Source organism: Pygocentrus nattereri, chromosome 9, assembly GCF_015220715.1.
Source record: "Pygocentrus nattereri isolate fPygNat1 chromosome 9, fPygNat1.pri, whole genome shotgun sequence".
Taxonomy (NCBI): Eukaryota; Metazoa; Chordata; class Actinopteri; order Characiformes; family Serrasalmidae; genus Pygocentrus; species Pygocentrus nattereri.
In genome coordinates this window covers 2562092-2583862 of record NC_051219.1, presented here as the reverse complement: position 1 = coordinate 2583862, position 21771 = coordinate 2562092, and the positions used below count along the sequence as shown (strand labels likewise).

Sequence of the window (21771 nt, the reverse complement as noted above, 5' to 3'; positions counted from 1 at the left end):
AAAAGTTCAGTTTAATTTAAAAAGTAATGCAATCATGGCCCACCTGTCTATAAAGAGATACGTGTGAATTGGGTAGTGTGTAAATTCTGCTTCTGCCAGTTTGACGCTTCAAGTCTTGAACAAGGTTTGCTTGAACAACCAGTAGTTTCTTTGTCTTTGTGGCTCTGGCAAGACGAAAGCCAGTCACATTAAGGCTTACACTCGCAAAACTTTGGCAACAGAATGTGTTCAGTTCAGTCAGGGACCCTGACAAATCAATGGTCTTCTTCTCATCACCCAAGACATCGTTTCCTCTTCCTGCAAACAGCAGTTTTGTAAAGATAAACAACATTAATATGAGTAAGACAACAGACTGAATTCATGTAATTACAGCCTCTACTTTTCAGTAATTATATCAACAGAATTAACACTCAGGTTTTAGGATTATGTTCTACATGTACTTTCATCCTGTTTCTAACTTTGTAATTGAATAAATAGAACACAATAGAGAGAAAGAACATACATTTGTACAGCACTGTCAGTTTCTCGGATTTAAGATGCCAGTCATTCAATTATTTGGGATCTCCTGCACGACACTCTCTGCATTTTTCTGCTTTAACACTTCATTCAACTTTTTCATCAAATTATTTCATAAAAGTACATCATATCACACCTAAGCCTGATTTGTCAAGTTGCTCTGAATCCAGTGGACTGGCTATGGTGGTTTGGTTAGGATCCTGTAACAAGAGAAACTTCACCTGCCATTGAAGCCCAAGCTTCCTCCCACGTCCACGTCTTTCGCCTGTTGTAGTAAGAAGACAATATTGGGGACATGACGCACATTTAACTACTGTATTAAACATGTTTGAAGCAACCACAACACAAACAAGGTAGTACATTCCTCCACTGATCAACTCTTTTATTCAGTAACACACCAAGCATTTCGCTCACTGGCTGACACAGATCACAGTTCAAGACCAAGCTGTGCGCATTTGTCTAGCTACGTACGTTAGACATGGTAGCTAATGCTCTGTATTTACGGTCTCATTCAGACCCAGCAAGTCCAGCTAATATGACCTGCAGGGCAAACATGGGAACTTTAGCCATCTAACCTAGCTAGCTAATTAGCAATCATACCTGGACTCATGGTGGCTAGCAACCACATCTGGATTCGTCTAAACTCGCTAACATACCTGGATTCATGTTAATTAACCTCCCTAACCTATAGTGGTTCTAGCTAACGTTAGCTAACACACCTGGATTCATGTTAATTAACCTCCCTAACCTATAGTGGTTCTAGCTAACGTTAGCTAACACACCTGGATTCATGTTAATTAACCTCCCTAACCTACAGTGGTTCTAGCTAACGTTAGCTAACACACCTGAAGTCATGTTAATTAACCTCCCTAACCTACAGTTGTTCTAGCTAACGTTAGCTAACATACCCGGATTCATGTTAATTAACCTACCTAACCTACAGTGGTTCTAGCTAACGTTAGCTAACACACCTGGATTCATGTTAATTAACCTACCTAACCTATAGTGGTTCTAGCTAACATTAGCTAACACACCTGGATTCATGTTAATTAACCTCCCTAACCTACAGTGGTTCTAGCTAACGTTGGCTAACACACCTGGATTCATGTTAATTAACCTACCTAACCTATAGTGGTTCTAGCTAACGTTAGCTAACACACCTGGATTCATGTTAATTAACCTACCTAACCTACAGTGGTTCTAGCTAACATTAGCTAACACACCTGGACTCATGTTAATTAACCTACCTAACCTACAGTGGTTCTAGCTAACGTTAGCTAACACACCTGGATTCATTTTAATTAACCTACCTAACCTACAGTGGTTCTAGCTAACGTTAGCTAACACACCTGGATTCATGTTAATTAACCAACATAACCTACAGTGGTTCTAGCTAACGTTAGCTAACACACCTGGATTCATGTTAATTAACCTACCTAACCTATAGTGGTTCTAGCTAACGTTAGCTAACACACCTGGATTCATGTTAATTAACCTACCTAACCTATAGTGGTTCTAGCTAACATTAGCTAACACACCTGGATTCATGTTAATTAACCTACCTAACCTACAGTGGTTCTAGCTAACGTTAGCTAACATACCCGGATTCATGTTAATTAACCAACATAACCTACAGTGGTTCTAGCTAACGTTAGCTAACACACCCGGATTCATGTTAATTAACCTACCTAACCTATAGTGGTTCTAGCTAACGTTAGCTAACACACCTGGATTCATGTTAATTAACCTACCTAACCTATAGTGGTTCTAGCTAACGTTAGCTAACACACCTGGATTCATGTTAATTAACCTACCTAACCTATAGTGGTTCTAGCTAACATTAGCTAACACACCTGGATTCATGTTAATTAACCTACCTAACCTACAGTGGTTCTAGCTAACGTTAGCTAACATACCCGGATTCATGTTAATTAACCAACATAACCTACAGTGGTTCTAGCTAACGTTAGCTAACACACCCGGATTCATGTTAATTAACCTACCTAACCTATAGTGGTTCTAGCTAACGTTAGCTAACACACCTGGATTCATGTTAATTAACCTACCTAACCTATAGTGGTTCTAGCTAACGTTAGCTAACACACCTGGATTCATGTTAATTAACCTCCCTAACCTATAGTGGTTCTAGCTAACGTTAGCTAACACACCTGGATTCATGTTAATTAACCTCCCTAACCTATAGTGGTTCTAGCTAACGTTAGCTAACACACCTGGATTCATGTTAATTAACCTCCCTAACCTACAGTGGTTCTAGCTAACGTTAGCTAACACACCTGAAGTCATGTTAATTAACCTCCCTAACCTACAGTTGTTCTAGCTAACGTTAGCTAACATACCCGGATTCATGTTAATTAACCTACCTAACCTACAGTGGTTCTAGCTAACGTTAGCTAACACACCTGGATTCATGTTAATTAACCTACCTAACCTATAGTGGTTCTAGCTAACATTAGCTAACACACCTGGATTCATGTTAATTAACCTCCCTAACCTACAGTGGTTCTAGCTAACGTTGGCTAACACACCTGGATTCATGTTAATTAACCTACCTAACCTATAGTGGTTCTAGCTAACGTTAGCTAACACACCTGGATTCATGTTAATTAACCTACCTAACCTACAGTGGTTCTAGCTAACATTAGCTAACACACCTGGACTCATGTTAATTAACCTACCTAACCTACAGTGGTTCTAGCTAACGTTAGCTAACACACCTGGATTCATTTTAATTAACCTACCTAACCTACAGTGGTTCTAGCTAACGTTAGCTAACACACCTGGATTCATGTTAATTAACCAACATAACCTACAGTGGTTCTAGCTAACGTTAGCTAACACACCTGGATTCATGTTAATTAACCTACCTAACCTATAGTGGTTCTAGCTAACGTTAGCTAACACACCTGGATTCATGTTAATTAACCTACCTAACCTATAGTGGTTCTAGCTAACATTAGCTAACACACCTGGATTCATGTTAATTAACCTACCTAACCTACAGTGGTTCTAGCTAACGTTAGCTAACATACCCGGATTCATGTTAATTAACCAACATAACCTACAGTGGTTCTAGCTAACGTTAGCTAACACACCCGGATTCATGTTAATTAACCTACCTAACCTATAGTGGTTCTAGCTAACGTTAGCTAACACACCTGGATTCATGTTAATTAACCTACCTAACCTATAGTGGTTCTAGCTAACGTTAGCTAACACACCTGGATTCATGTTAATTAACCTACCTAACCTATAGTGGTTCTAGCTAACATTAGCTAACACACCTGGATTCATGTTAATTAACCTACCTAACCTACAGTGGTTCTAGCTAACGTTAGCTAACATACCCGGATTCATGTTAATTAACCAACATAACCTACAGTGGTTCTAGCTAACGTTAGCTAACACACCCGGATTCATGTTAATTAACCTACCTAACCTATAGTGGTTCTAGCTAACGTTAGCTAACACACCTGGATTCATGTTAATTAACCTACCTAACCTATAGTGGTTCTAGCTAACGTTAGCTAACATACCCGGATTCATGTTAATTAACCTACCTAACCTATAGTGGTTCTAGCTAACGTTAGCTAACACACCTGGACTCATGTTAATTAACCTACCTAACCTATAGTGGTTCTAGCTAACGTTAGCTAATACACCTGGATTCATGTTAATTAACCTACCTAACCTATAGTGGTTCTAGCTAACGTTAGCTAACATACCCGGATTCATGTTAATTAACCTAACTAACCTATAGTGGTTCTAGCTAACGTTAGCTAACATACCCGGATTCATGTTAATTAACCTAACTAACCTATAGTGGTTCTAGCTAACGTTAGCTAACACACCTGGATTCATGTTAATTAACCTACCTAACCTATAGTGGTTCTAGCTAACGTTAGCTAACACACCTGGAGTCATGTTAATTAACCTACCTAACCTACAGTGGTTCTAGCTAACGTTAGCTAACATACCTGGATTCATGTTAATTAACCAACATAACCTACAGTGGTTCTAGCTAACGTTAGCTAACACACCCGGATTCATGTTAATTAACCTACCTAACCTATAGTGGTTCTAGCTAACGTTAGCTAACACACCTGGATTCATGTTAATTAACCTACCTAACCTATAGTGGTTCTAGCTAACGTTAGCTAACATACCCGGATTCATGTTAATTAACCTACCTAACCTATAGTGGTTCTAGCTAACGTTAGCTAACATACCCGGATTCATGTTAATTAACCTAACTAACCTATAGTGGTTCTAGCTAACGTTAGCTAACACACCTGGAGTCATGTTAATTAACCTACCTAACCTACAGTGGTTCTAGCTAACGTTAGCTAACATACCTGGATTCATGTTAATTAACCAACATAACCTACAGTGGTTCTAGCTAACGTTAGCTAACACACCGGATTCATGTTAATTAACCTACCTAACCTATAGTGGTTCTAGCTAACGTTAGCTAACACACCTGGATTCATGTTAATTAACCTACCTAACCTATAGTGGTTCTAGCTAACGTTAGCTAACATACCCGGATTCATGTTAATTAACCTAACTAACCTATAGTGGTTCTAGCTAACGTTAGCTAACACACCCGGATTCATGTTAATTAACCTACCTAACCTATAGTGGTTCTAGCTAACGTTAGCTAACACACCTGGATTCATGTTAATTAACCTACCTAACCTACAGTGGTTCTAGCTAACATTAGCTAACACACCTGGACTCATGTTAATTAACCTACCTAACCTACAGTGGTTCTAGCTAACGTTAGCTAACACACCTGGATTCATTTTAATTAACCTACCTAACCTACAGTGGTTCTAGCTAACGTTAGCTAACACACCTGGATTCATGTTAATTAACCAACATAACCTACAGTGGTTCTAGCTAACGTTAGCTAACACACCTGGATTCATGTTAATTAACTTACCTAACCTACAGTGGTTCTAGCTAACGTTAGCTAACACACCTGGATTCATGTTAATTAACCTACCTAACCTACAGTGGTTCTAGCTAACGTTAGCTAACACACCTGGATTCATGTTAATTAACTTACCTAACCTACAGTGGTTCTAGCTAACGTTAGCTAACACACCTGGATTCATGTTAATTAACTTACCTAACCTACAGTGGTTCTAGCTAACGTTAGCTAACACACCTGGATTCATGTTAATTAACCTACCTAACCTATAGTGGTTCTAGCTAACGTTAGCTAACATACCCGGATTCATGTTAATTAACCTAACTAACCTATAGTGGTTCTAGCTAACGTTAGCTAACATACCCGGATTCATGTTAATTAACCTAACTAACCTATAGTGGTTCTAGCTAACGTTAGCTAACACACCTGGATTCATGTTAAATAACCTACCTATCCTATAGTGGTTCTAGCTAACGTTAGCTAACACACCTGGAGTCATGTTAATTAACCTACCTAACCTACAGTGGTTCTAGCTAACGTTAGCTAACACACCTGGACTCATGTTAATTAACCTACCTAACCTACAGTGGTTCTAGCTAACGTTAGCTAACACACCTGGATTCATTTTAATTAACCTACCTAACCTACAGTGGTTCTAGCTAACGTTAGCTAACACACCTGGATTCATGTTAATTAACCAACATAACCTACAGTGGTTCTAGCTAACGTTAGCTAACACACCTGGATTCATGTTAATTAACCTACCTAACCTATAGTGGTTCTAGCTAACGTTAGGTAACACACCTGGATTCATGTTAATTAACTTACCTAACCTACAGTGGTTCTAGCTAACGTTAGCTAACACACCTGGATTCATGTTAATTAACCTACCTAACCTATAGTGGTTCTAGCTAACGTTAGCTAACACACCTGGACTCATGTTAATTAACCTACCTAACCTATAGTGGTTCTAGCTAACGTTAGCTAATACACCTGGATTCATGTTAATTAACCTACCTAACCTATAGTGGTTCTAGCTAACGTTAGCTAACATACCCGGATTCATGTTAATTAACCTAACTAACCTATAGTGGTTCTAGCTAACGTTAGCTAACATACCCGGATTCATGTTAATTAACCTAACTAACCTATAGTGGTTCTAGCTAACGTTAGCTAACACACCTGGATTCATGTTAATTAACCTACCTAACCTATAGTGGTTCTAGCTAACGTTAGCTAACACACCTGGAGTCATGTTAATTAACCTACCTAACCTACAGTGGTTCTAGCTAACGTTAGCTAACATACCTGGATTCATGTTAATTAACCAACATAACCTACAGTGGTTCTAGCTAACGTTAGCTAACACACCCGGATTCATGTTAATTAACCTACCTAACCTATAGTGGTTCTAGCTAACGTTAGCTAACACACCTGGATTCATGTTAATTAACCTACCTAACCTATAGTGGTTCTAGCTAACGTTAGCTAACATACCCGGATTCATGTTAATTAACCTACCTAACCTATAGTGGTTCTAGCTAACGTTAGCTAACACACCCGGATTCATGTTAATTAACCTACCTAACCTATAGTGGTTCTAGCTAACGTTAGCTAACACACCTGGATTCATGTTAATTAACCTACCTAACCTATAGTGGTTCTAGCTAACGTTAGCTAACATACCCGGATTCATGTTAATTAACCTACCTAACCTATAGTGGTTCTAGCTAACGTTAGCTAACACACCTGGATTCATGTTAATTAACCTACCTAACCTATAGTGGTTCTAGCTAACGTTAGCTAATACACCTGGATTCATGTTAATTAACCTACCTAACCTATAGTGGTTCTAGCTAACGTTAGCTAACATACCCGGATTCATGTTAATTAACCTAACTAACCTATAGTGGTTCTAGCTAACGTTAGCTAACACACCCGGATTCATGTTAATTAACCTACCTAACCTATAGTGGTTCTAGCTAACGTTAGCTAACACACCTGGATTCATGTTAATTAACCTACCTAACCTACAGTGGTTCTAGCTAACATTAGCTAACACACCTGGACTCATGTTAATTAACCTACCTAACCTACAGTGGTTCTAGCTAACGTTAGCTAACACACCTGGATTCATTTTAATTAACCTACCTAACCTACAGTGGTTCTAGCTAACGTTAGCTAACACACCTGGATTCATGTTAATTAACCAACATAACCTACAGTGGTTCTAGCTAACGTTAGCTAACACACCTGGATTCATGTTAATTAACTTACCTAACCTACAGTGGTTCTAGCTAACGTTAGCTAACACACCTGGATTCATGTTAATTAACCTACCTAACCTACAGTGGTTCTAGCTAACGTTAGCTAACACACCTGGATTCATGTTAATTAACTTACCTAACCTACAGTGGTTCTAGCTAACGTTAGCTAACACACCTGGATTCATGTTAATTAACTTACCTAACCTACAGTGGTTCTAGCTAACGTTAGCTAACACACCTGGATTCATGTTAATTAACCTACCTAACCTATAGTGGTTCTAGCTAACGTTAGCTAACATACCCGGATTCATGTTAATTAACCTAACTAACCTATAGTGGTTCTAGCTAACGTTAGCTAACATACCCGGATTCATGTTAATTAACCTAACTAACCTATAGTGGTTCTAGCTAACGTTAGCTAACACACCTGGATTCATGTTAAATTAACCTACCTATCCTATAGTGGTTCTAGCTAACGTTAGCTAACACACCTGGAGTCATGTTAATTAACCTACCTAACCTACAGTGGTTCTAGCTAACGTTAGCTAACACACCTGGACTCATGTTAATTAACCTACCTAACCTACAGTGGTTCTAGCTAACGTTAGCTAACACACCTGGATTCATTTTAATTAACCTACCTAACCTACAGTGGTTCTAGCTAACGTTAGCTAACACACCTGGATTCATGTTAATTAACCAACCTAACCTATAGTGGTTCTAGCTAACGTTAGCTAACACACCTGGATTCATGTTAATTAACCTACCTAACCTATAGTGGTTCTAGCTAACGTTAGCTAACACACCTGGATTCATGTTAATTAACCTACCTAACCTATAGTGGTTCTAGCTAACAGTTAGCTAACACACCTGGATTCATGTTAATTAACCTACCTAACCTACAGTGGTTCTAGCTAACGTTAGCTAACATACCTGGATTCATGTTAATTAACCTAACATAACCTACAGTGGTTCTAGCTAACGTTAGCTAACACACCGGATTCATGTTAATTAACCTACCTAACCTATAGTGGTTCTAGCTAACGTTAGCTAACACACCTGGATTCATGTTAATTAACCTACCTAACCTATAGTGGTTCTAGCTAACGTTAGCTAACATACCGGATTCATGTTAATTAACCTACCTAACCTATAGTGGTTCTAGCTAACGTTAGCTAACACACCTGGATTCATGTTAATTAACCTACCTAACCTACAGTGGTTCTAGCTAACGTTAGCTAACATACCTGGATTCATGTTAATTAACCTACCTAACCTACAGTGGTTCTAGCTAACGTTAGCTAACACACCTGGATTCATGTTAATTAACCTACCTAACCTATAGTGGTTCTAGCTAACGTTAGCTAACACACCTGGATTCATGTTAATTAACCTACCTAACCTATAGTGGTTCTAGCTAACGTTAGCTAACACACCTGGATTCATGTTAATTAACCTCCCTAACCTACAGTGGTTCTAGCTAACGTTAGCTAACACACCTGGATTCATGTTAATTAACCTACCTAACCTACAGTGGTTCTAGCTAACGTTAGCTAACACACCTGGATTCATGTTAATTAACCTACCTAACCTACAGTGGTTCTAGCTAACGTTAGCTAACACACCTGGATTCATGTTAATTAACCTACCTAACCTACAGTGGTTCTAGCTAACGTTAGCTAACACACCTGGATTCATGTTAATTAACCTACCTAACCTACAGTGGTTCTAGCTAACGTTAGCTAACACACCTGGATTCATGTTAATTAACCTACCTAACCTACAGTGGTTCTAGCTAACGTTAGCTAACACACCTGGATTCATGTTAATTAACCTACCTAACCTACAGTGGTTCTAGCTAACGTTAGCTAACACACCTGGATTCATGTTAATTAACTTACCTAACCTACAGTGGTTCTAGCTAACGTTAGCTAACACACCTGGATTCATGTTAATTAACCTACCTAACGTACAGTGGTTCTAGCTAACGTTAGCTAACACACCTGGATTCATGTTAATTAACCTACCTAACCTACAGTGGTTCTAGCTAACGTTAGCTAACACACCTGGATTCATGTTAATTAACCTACCTAACCTACAGTGGTTCTAGCTAACGTTAGCTAACACACCTGGATTCATGTTAATTAACCTAACTAACCTACAGTGGTTCTAGCTAACGTTAGCTAACACACCTGGATTCATGTTAATTAACCTACCTAACCTATAGTGGTTCTAGCTAACGTTAGGCTAACACACCTGGATTCATGTTAATTAACCTACCTAACCTATAGTGGTTCTAGCTAACGTTAGCTAACACACCTGGATTCATGTTAATTAACCTACCTAACCTACAGTGGTTCTAGCTAACGTTAGCTAACATACCAGGATTCATGTTAATTAACCAACACTAACCTACAGTGGTTCTAGCTAACGTTAGCTAACACACCCTGGATTCATGTTAATTAACCTACCTAACCTATAGTGGTTCTAGCTAACGTTAGCTAACACACCTGGATTCATGTTAATTAACCTACCTAACCTATAGTGGTTCTAGCTAACGTTAGCTAACATACCCGGATTCATGTTAATTAACCTACCTAACCTATAGTGGTTCTAGCTAACGTTAGCTAACACACCTGGATTCATGTTAATTAACCTACCTAACCTATAGTGGTTCTAGCTAACGTTAGCTAACACACCTGGATTCATGTTAATTAACCTACCTAACCTACTAGTGGTTCTAGCTAACGTTAGCTAACACACCTGGATTCATGTTAATTAACCTACCTAACCTATAGTGGTTCTAGCTAACGTTAGCTAACACACCTGGATTCATGTTAATTAACCTACCTAACCTATAGTGGTTCTAGCTAACGTTAGCTAACACCCTGGATTCATGTTAATTAACCTACCTAACCTATAGTGGTTCTAGCTAACGTTAGCTAACACACCTGGATTCATGTTAATTAACCTACCTAACCTATAGTGGTTCTAGCTAACGTTAGCTAACACACCTGGATTCATGTTAATTAACCTACCTAACCTATAGTGGTTCTAGCTAACGTTAGCTAACACACCTGGATTCATGTTAATTAACCTACCTAACCTACAGTGGTTCTAGCTAACGTTAGCTAACACACCTGGATTCATGTTAATTAACCTACCTAACCTACAGTGGTTCTAGCTAACGTTAGCTAACACACCTGGATTCATGTTAATTAACCTACCTAACCTACAGTGGTTCTAGCTAACGTTAGCTAACACACCTGGATTCATGTTAATTAACCTACCTAACCTACAGTGGTTCTAGCTAACGTTAGCTAACACACCTGGATTCATGTTAATTAACCTACCTAACCTATAGTGGTTCTAGCTAACGTTAGCTAACACACCTGGATTCATGTTAATTAACCTACCTAACCTACAGTGGTTCTAGCTAACGTTAGCTAACACACCTGGATTCATGTTAATTAACTTACCTAACCTACAGTGGTTCTAGCTAACGTTAGCTAACACACCTGGATTCATGTTAATTAACCTACCTAACGTACAGTGGTTCTAGCTAACGTTAGCTAACATACCAGGATTCATGTTAATTAACCTACCTAACCTACAGTGGTTCTAGCTAACGTTAGCTAACACACCTGGATTCATGTTAATTAACCTACCTAACCTACAGTGGTTCTAGCTAACGTTAGCTAACACACCTGGATTCATGTTAATTAACCTACCTAACCTACAGTGGTTCTAGCTAACGTTAGCTAACACACCTGGATTCATGTTAATTAACCTACCTAACCTACAGTGGTTCTAGCTAACGTTAGCTAACACACCTGGATTCATGTTAATTAACCTACCTAACCTACAGTGGTTCTAGCTAACGTTAGCTAACACACCTGGATTCATGTTAATTAACCTACCTAACCTACAGTGGTTCTAGCTAACGTTAGCTAACACACCTGGATTCATGTTAATTAACCTACCTAACCTACAGTGGTTCTAGCTAACGTTAGCTAACACACCTGGATTCATGTTAATTAACCTACCTAACCTACAGTGGTTCTAGCTAACGTTAGCTAACACACCTGGATTCATGTTAATTAACCTACCTAACCTACAGTGGTTCTAGCTAACGTTAGCTAACACACCTGGATTCATGTTAATTAACCTACCTAACCTACTAGTGGTTCTAGCTAACGTTAGCTAACACACCTGGATTCATGTTAATTAACCTACCTAACCTACTAGTGGTTCTAGCTAACGTTAGCTAACACACCTGGATTCATGTTAATTAACCTACCTAACCTATAGTGGTTCTAGCTAACGTTAGCTAACACACCTGGATTCATGTTAATTAACCTACCTAACCTACAGTGGTTCTAGCTAACGTTAGCTAACACACCTGGATTCATGTTAATTAACCTCCCTAACCTACAGTGGTTCTAGCTAACGTTAGCTAACACACCTGGATTCATGTTAATTAACCTACCTAACCTACAGTGGTTCTAGCTAACGTTAGCTAACACACCTGGATTCATGTTAATTAACCTACCTAACCTACAGTGGTTCTAGCTAACGTTAGCTAACACACCTGGATTCATGTTAATTAACCTACATAACCTACAGTGGTTCTAGCTAACGTTAGCTAACACACCTGGATTCATGTTAATTAACCTACCTAACCTACAGTGGTTCTAGCTAACGTTAGCTAACACACCTGGATTCATGTTAATTAACCTACCTAACCTATAGTGGTTCTAGCTAACAGTTAGCTAACACACCTGGATTCATGTTAATTAACCTACCTAACCTACAGTGGTTCTAGCTAACGTTAGCTAACATACCTGGATTCATGTTAATTAACCTAACATAACCTACAGTGGTTCTAGCTAACGTTAGCTAACACACCTGGATTCATGTTAATTAACCTACCTAACCTATAGTGGTTCTAGCTAACGTTAGCTAACACACCTGGATTCATGTTAATTAACCTACCTAACCTATAGTGGTTCTAGCTAACGTTAGCTAACATACCCGGATTCATGTTAATTAACCTACCTAACCTATAGTGGTTCTAGCTAACGTTAGCTAATACACCTGGATTCATGTTAATTAACCTACCTAACCTATAGTGGTTCTAGCTAACGTTAGCTAACATACCCGGATTCATGTTAATTAACCTATCTAACCTATAGTGGTTCTAGCTAACGTTAGCTAACACACCCGGATTCATGTTAATTAACCTACCTAACCTATAGTGGTTCTAGCTAACGTTAGCTAACACACCTGGATTCATGTTAATTAACCTACCTAACCTACAGTGGTTCTAGCTAACATTAGCTAACACACCTGGACTCATGTTAATTAACCTACCTAACCTACAGTGGTTCTAGCTAACGTTAGCTAACACACCTGGATTCATTTTAATTAACCTACCTAACCTACAGTGGTTCTAGCTAACGTTAGCTAACACACCTGGATTCATGTTAATTAACCAACATAACCTACAGTGGTTCTAGCTAACGTTAGCTAACACACCTGGATTCATGTTAATTAACTTACCTAACCTACAGTGGTTCTAGCTAACGTTAGCTAACACACCTGGATTCATGTTAATTAACCTACCTAACCTACAGTGGTTCTAGCTAACGTTAGCTAACACACCTGGATTCATGTTAATTAACTTACCTAACCTACAGTGGTTCTAGCTAACGTTAGCTAACACACCTGGATTCATGTTAATTAACCTACCTAACCTACAGTGGTTCTAGCTAACGTTAGCTAACACACCTGGATTCATGTTAATTAACCTACCTAACCTATAGTGGTTCTAGCTAACGTTAGCTAACATACCCGGATTCATGTTAATTAACCTAACTAACCTATAGTGGTTCTAGCTAACGTTAGCTAACATACCCGGATTCATGTTAATTAACCTAACTAACCTATAGTGGTTCTAGCTAACGTTAGCTAACACACCTGGATTCATGTTAAATAACCTACCTATCCTATAGTGGTTCTAGCTAACGTTAGCTAACACACCTGGAGTCATGTTAATTAACCTACCTAACCTACAGTGGTTCTAGCTAACGTTAGCTAACACACCTGGACTCATGTTAATTAACCTACCTAACCTACAGTGGTTCTAGCTAACGTTAGCTAACACACCTGGATTCATTTTAATTAACCTACCTAACCTACAGTGGTTCTAGCTAACGTTAGCTAACACACCTGGATTCATGTTAATTAACCAACATAACCTACAGTGGTTCTAGCTAACGTTAGCTAACACACCTGGATTCATGTTAATTAACCTACCTAACCTATAGTGGTTCTAGCTAACGTTAGGTAACACACCTGGATTCATGTTAATTAACCTACCTAACCTATAGTGGTTCTAGCTCACATTAGCTAACACACCTGGATTCATGTTAATTAACCTACCTAACCTACAGTGGTTCTAGCTAACGTTAGCTAACATACCTGGATTCATGTTAATTAACCAACATAACCTACAGTGGTTCTAGCTAACGTTAGCTAACACACCCGGATTCATGTTAATTAACCTACCTAACCTATAGTGGTTCTAGCTAACGTTAGCTAACACACCTGGATTCATGTTAATTAACCTACCTAACCTATAGTGGTTCTAGCTAACGTTAGCTAACATACCCGGATTCATGTTAATTAACCTACCTAACCTATAGTGGTTCTAGCTAACGTTAGCTAACACACCTGGATTCATGTTAATTAACCTACCTAACCTATAGTGGTTCTAGCTAACGTTAGCTAATACACCTGGATTCATGTTAATTAACCTACCTAACCTACAGTGGTTCTAGCTAACGTTAGCTAACATACCCGGATTCATGTTAATTAACCTAACTAACCTATAGTGGTTCTAGCTAACGTTAGCTAGCACACCTGGATTCATGTTAATTAACCTACCTAACCTATAGTGGTTCTAGCTAACGTTAGCTAACACACCTGGATTCATGTTAATTAACCTCCCTAACCTACAGTGGTTCTAGCTAACGTTAGCTAACACACCTGGATTCATGTTAATTAACCTACCTAACCTACAGTGGTTCTAGCTAACGTTAGCTAACACACCTGGATTCATGTTAATTAACCTACCTAACCTACAGTGGTTCTAGCTAACGTTAGCTAACACACCTGGATTCATGTTAATTAACCTACCTAACCTACAGTGGTTCTAGCTAACGTTAGCTAACACACCTGGATTCATGTTAATTAACCTACCTAACCTACAGTGGTTCTAGCTAACGTTAGCTAACACACCTGGATTCATGTTAATTAACCTACCTAACGTACAGTGGTTCTAGCTAACGTTAGCTAACACACCTGGAGTCATGGACAGAATGAGCTCCGTATGGACGACAACAGAGTTGACCCTGTGCTTGTGGATGGGCTGCCCGTGAAAAGCGGTCTTCTAGCTGCCGCCACAGCCCTATACACTCTCGGAACATCAGGAGATGGTTCTTCTGTGTGGGAATGAATCTGATCTCCACCTGACATGATGCAAACTTGATAACTCTTATAGTGAGTGGAAGTGGTGCACCTGATCGTCCGTGTAGCGGGAGCATGGTTGCCAGACAACTTCATAAGGAATGTTGCAGATGGCGAATTCAAAACGCTCTTCAAGAACCAAGACTCGAAAATATAAGCTACCATCCAACGTATGGGAATATCTAAACATTAAAAGCCCATAAAGATACATAATTCTGTTTACTCTCATCCATTCTCATTTTATTATGAAAACCTTACCATTTTAAACAGGCTGCAGACCTGGCAACCTTGGGTCTGTGGAGAGACTCCCACTAGCAGTGACAATGGGCACTACTGGATAGATTTAAACAAACACATTACTGACTCATTTCAATATATTTTTACTAGTAAAAATCCAATTCTTGATATCCAGAATTGAATTTTTACTAGTGAAAATTAAACTTCCGATATCGAAAATCTAATTTTGGATATCCATATTTAAATTTTTACTAGTAATAATTACATTTTTACTAGTTGTAATTATATTTTCACATGTGTAAATTTTATTCTTGATATCAAAAATTGGATTTCTACATGTAAGAACTGAATTTTTACTAGTGAAAATAGAATTTTCACATGTTCAAATTGAATTCCTGATATCAAGAAAAAAAGCATTAACAGCTAAAACGGCTTGCCATTGGTGGCTGGTCAGTGTAGTGGACAGCACCTCTGCCTTCCACACTGTAGACTGGGGTTCAGTCCCCCTACACTAGTGTTAGATTACTTAGTGACTGATTAAGCACTAATCAGTGAATAACTGAGTTAATTGATGAGTTAGGCTGTGGTTTCTAGCTTCATTACTCGTTATCTGTGTACTAACTACTGTATCACCTGTGTGACCGGTCTCGACACCCCCTCACACGCTGTAGACTGGGGTTCAGACCCCCTACACTAGTGTTAGATTACTTAGTGACTGATTAAGCACTAATCAGTGAATAACTGAGTTAATTGATGAGTTAGGCTGTGGTTTCTAGCTTCATTACTCGTTATCTGTGTACTAACTGCTGTATTACCTGTGTGACCGGTCCCGACACCCCCTCACACGCTGTAGACTGGGGTTCAGACCCCCTACACTAGTGTTAGATTACTTGGTGACTGATTAAGCACTAATCAGTGAATAACTGAGTTAATTGATGAGTTAGGCTGTGGTTTCTAGCTTCATTACTCGTTATCTGTGTACTAACTACTGTATCACCTGTGTGACCGGTCCCGACACCCCCTCACACGCTGTAGACTGGGGTTCAGACCCCCTACACTAGTGTTAGATTACTTAGTGACTGATTAAGCACTAATCAGTGAATAACTGAGTTAATTGATGAGTTAGGCTGTGGTTTCTAGCTTCATTACTCGTTATCTGTGTACTAACTGCTGTATTACCTGTGTGACCGGTCCCGACACCCCCTCACACGCAGTAGACTAGACTAGCCACCCCACTTCACTGGGCAGGGGATCACACGCTGAGGCCTCAACTAACTGAGTAAAACCAACTGTCACAACTGAACAAGGTTTATTTAGTGGGACGATTAATCAACAAGAATAAAACAAACTGCCAGCGCTGGTTCAGAGTAGCAAACGAGTGGGTACCTAAAATCTCTGCCGGTTGTTCGCCTCAGTCAACATAGATGAATAATGCTATAACTCCAACGGTGGAATCTATACAGTAGTTTAACACTTAATAGCCGTCATCAAATAAACAAAAACAAAACAAACAAATAAACGTGTTCAAAGAAAACCAAACACCCCACACAGTAATTACCAAGGAGTTGAAACCAAAGGTGAAAGGTGAGCTGCGATGGCGCCGGTGTGTGGCTGGCCGGCTGCTACTCACAGTGTGGTTTGTGTTTTTACTGTTTTTACTGTTAAGCGCCGGATTTTCACAGTCATTCTCTACTGGTGCACGACCGTAAATCCCTCTTGGACATTAAAGATGTAGTCACCCATCTAGGTGCGGGTGACTGCAGCGGACAGGAAACCCGATCTCCTCTACTCTCGGGTGTCCCATCTCACCTGTGCCGGGCGTTCGCTCAGGTGTCGGAAGCGCCGCCGCCGCGGGAGACGTAGTGGTCGGCTTGTGAAGCTGAAGCTCTGCCTGTCGGGCTCTTCGTCCAGTCGTCGGATGAACAGGGGACTGTGTATTTCCACCTGCTGTGATCGGACGTGTTGGGGAGCCCATCGGCACTTTCCTGGTGCCTGTCGCCGGCTTTGACAGGGACGACCTCCCCCACCGCACCTGCTCTCCTCGGCTCCGCCAGCGCGGGGTAAACCACAAAAATCTGAAGACGCCGCTCCGGGTCCCAGAACTTTCAGAACCACAGACCCAAACCCCGACCAGGACTGCCCTGGTAAATCAGATCAGTGGTAGACCAAACTTTTATCCTGAGGGCCTTTTTCAGCGCTCAAAGTCTGGATTTTCTCTGTGGGACAGAGACTCGGGTTGGTGGGGTGAGCACAGCTGCGGACGTCCGGACGTGGTGGAGGTGGAGGGACGTGGTGGAGGTGGAGGGACGTGGTGGAGGATTCTAAGTGTAGACAGTGCGCTGTGCCATCCTCATTTTCCAGCTTTGAAACGACTATATATGAGGTGGGTCGCACTGACCCGGTGCTGTGCGCGGTCATTTACAGAGCCCCTAAATACAGCAAGGACTTCGTGAACGACGTCTCCGAGTTCCTGGCTGGATATGTGCCCAGCTACGATCGCGTCCTTATCGTCGGGGATTCTAACGTGTGCTGCTCTGATGAGCCACTGGTAACGGACTTTTAAACATCACTGACTCTTAATCTAACACAGTGGGCGTCGGTCCCACCCATGAACATGGACACACTTCAGACCTGGTTGTGTCCTGAGGTTTGTCTGTGTTACACCTAGAGGTGTGTAACAGCGGGTTTTCTGATCATGTCTGTTTTATTTGACGTGGTTTTATCCGGAGCTAAATCTGTTCAATCTGGCGCTCCTGCTGGGCTCTGTGGGAGTTTTAACCCCTTCACTGCTGCTCAGGTCTCTACTGCCTTCAACCTGCTTAGAGACAATCCGGACTCAATACCTGTTGATACGGAGGAGCTTAGCTCCAGATTTTACTCCTCCTGCCAAACCATTCTGGACTCTGTGGCTCCATTAAAACCCAGACAGCTGCGAGTTAAACCTGAGCCCTGGTTCAGGGTGGACAGAGCAGAGCAGGAGTGTCGCAGAGCTGAGCGAACATGGAAGAAGGACAAACTGCAGGTTTCATATCAAACTGCTGGCGTTCTTATCAAAATATTATTAAAGAAGCTAAAAGGGAATATCTGGCCAAAATTATAGTCACATATCAGCATAACCCATTTTCTTATATTTTATTATTTATTTTTTTTAATGTGGACTTACGTGTGCATCGCCACGTGATGGGCCAGTCTGTGTACAACACAGGACACAAGAGTGTGCTGAAAACTTTCCTGTCATACTTCAAAAAAGATTTAACAAAAAAGGGCATTTCTTACTAACTTACTTTATTTGATTAAAAAAATCAGATGGGACCTTTGCTTCCACTCCAATATCTGAGAACTCGGGCTCAGGGATACTCTACATATGGTCATGTTGGGTCAGATTATTTGTAGCATGCACGTACATGGAGATGTTGATCAGTTGTTTGTTTACATAAGATCCTATCATCTAAATGAATTCATATTGGAGAATATATTTGCGTGTGAACATGGCCAGTGTTAATTGTTTTAATTGTGGTGAAAACTGATGTGCATTGTCACTTTGTCTTGTGTGCCGTCTTCAACAGAATTCAGTTCAGAAGAAAAGGGCAGTCATTCTGAGAGGCCTTCCGCATTTTCTCAGGGAGGATCCATCAAAACTCCTAAAGACTGCTGAGGTAAGCTTGACTGGAATTTTTTGTTTTGTGCCTAATTTCAAATTTTTTAATCTGATTTTTAGTTTCTCTTATGCAGACAACATGCATGTTTAGTGAATGTTAGTTATGCTCAAATGATATGGATTTTTTTTGCATGTGCATCATACACACTCTGAACTGGTTGTGTTTTTGGCCATTCATACATTGTGTAAGTTTTGAAAATACAGATTTCAACATGCATAATGGTTCATAACTGTGTTTTTTAACATATATTTAATGATGCATTGCCACAATTACAGTATTGAGTCTTTTATAAAGGTGTGTGCGCACGCATGCAGGCACGTGTCAGATGCATGATCAGTTCACCTACTGGTGTCTAGTGGCGCACATGTGTATGCAGTGTATGCCACTTTGTTCCTGTCTATCGTATCAAATCTGCTGATCATATATAAGGACATTGTAGTAATAACATGTTTTATGTAATTGTATGCAGTTGTAGTCTGTCTGCATACTTTATTCTCCTCCTTTCACCCTGTTCTTCAATACTCAGGATCCAGAGGAGAGACCACCACAGAGCAGCTAGAATTATTTGGGTGGTGGATCATTATTCTCAGCACTGCACTGATTAGCGTGGCGGTGGTGTATGAGGTGTTTGTGTGTTTTGTGCTGGTACAGTGAGTGGATCAGACACAGCAGTGCTTCTGGAGTTTTTAAACACCGTGTTCACTCGCTGTCCTCCACTCTATTACACACTCCTACCTACAGCTGCTCCACCTTGTAGATAAAAGTAAAGTCAGAGATGGAAGCTCTCAATCTTTTGCTGCACTTTTACTAGCACAACAAAGACTAACACCTCATACACCGTCACCATGCCAGTGTCACTGCAGTGCTGAGAATAATGACCCACCACCCAAATAATAATAGTTGCTTTGTGTTGGTCCTGTGGGGTCCTGACCACTGAAGAACAGGGTGAAAAGTGGACTATGGCTATGATCAGTCAGAAAATCTGTGTGTATTACTACTAATATTAATGACAAACAACCAGTTTAACAGGCAGTAATTTTATTCAGATATAATATAATATATCATTACTACTGCCTGGTAGACTGGGTGTCACTAAATGTACTAATTCAGTAAATTACTCTCTCACTTGTAGACTACAGAGAGTGAGGAGCAGGTGGCAAAAGGAGTGAATATTGGTGTCTTGCTGATACAAGAAGAGGAGGACGTCCTTGACTTTTCAGTGGTACTGGAAGAGCAGATCGTCCTGAATGGCATTCGTGACTTCCCCCATGCGGTAGCTATGCTTGTTGGTCTGCTATTTGCTCTTAATATTGACTACCCCAAGGAACTGCGCTACACCTTCGAGGTCTTTCAGAAGGTTCTACTGAACATTGGGGGTGAACAGTGTTCTGCCAGGGTTCATGGACCCCGAAACAGACTCTTGTGTAAAACTCTGTAGGTGGTAAAGCAGTCAGCGGATGTGCTGTGTGTGCTGTGTATACTCAGAAATACATGTGCTAAACTGAGCATAATATTTCTTCAGAAATATTAGAGACCACATGAAAAGTTCTGTATAATTCAATTGATCAGGTGTAAATAGGTTAGAGTGGTTTGAAGAGATTAATCATAGAGTCATTTACAGACTTAGAAATGATTTGATTGTCATGGTAGTTTTGTTTGCTATCCATACCTACCATAGCTGATATTTATGTGGTGTAATATCTTTTATTTAGTTAGACCTCAGGGGCTTTATTCAGTGTCATTAGACCACTTTTTTACATCTAAAAAAAAAAAGTTAAATTGCTGAAAAGTTCCAAAATGTTAGGACGTCTGTGACGTATGTTAGACTAGATTCAAAATACTATGCATACATTACTGGTATTTGTGGTTCCTGTTTATGGAGGAGCTATATACTGCTGCACAACTTGTATATATAATTTAGGTGAAAGTAGGGCTGGGTGATATGATAAAATATTTTATCACGGGTCTCTGGGTGGTCCAGCTACTGAGCCGAGGATTGCTGATTCCCGGGTAATACTGCTTGTCATTGGCAGCCAGAACATCAGAAAGCACAACTGGCCTTGCTCTCTCTGGGTGGGTATATGGCGCTCTGTCTTCCTCCATCACTCCTACTGTAATGTTGGTGAATTGGCAGCTTGGTGAAGGGGTAGGTTGGGGTAATTGGTCTTCAAAATCGGAAATGCATAATAATATTTTCCCTGAAATGCATAGTAGTGGCAGATTCCTAAACAATGTACAGAAAAAGGTGCTGCACTTAGACTAATTACCTGTATCTGAATGTGCAGTTGGTCAGGGTTTTCTTTAAGCACTGATGAAATCTACATTATTCTCAGATGTGTAGTATAGCTCATTTTATCATGGCCCAATAAATTATTTTTATATTGCCCAGCTCTGAAAGTTGTTGGCTTAAATAGAATGATTAGGTTTTCCACATAAACTGTTATAAGCTGTTTTTCCCAGCTGAGGAGCTGTTGTACAGCTAGTTATGTGGCTCTGTTGGTCATTGGCACTGTTACAAAAAGTATCTGTTTCTGCCTCATTCTGCTCATTATTTGTACATGAGCTAAGTGTAACTAGTAACTTGCATACGATTCCATATTTTTTGTGT

At 40.1% G+C, this 21771-nt stretch overlaps 1 protein-coding gene and 1 long non-coding RNA gene across 2 annotated transcripts in view; one reads left to right on the top strand and one right to left on the bottom strand.

Annotated features, from left to right (window-relative positions):
* LOC119263996 overlaps nucleotides 1-67 on the bottom strand; it is a 1156-nt gene extending 1089 nt beyond the window's left edge. The window contains exon 1 of the long non-coding RNA XR_005130690.1: nucleotides 44-67. This is a non-coding gene — a long non-coding RNA (uncharacterized LOC119263996). The remainder of the gene's footprint in view (nucleotides 1-43) is intronic.
* Nucleotides 1-21771, top strand: part of LOC108416094 (butyrophilin subfamily 3 member A2-like) — a 534853-nt gene that overhangs the window by 289930 nt on the left and 223152 nt on the right. The window lies entirely within an intron of this gene.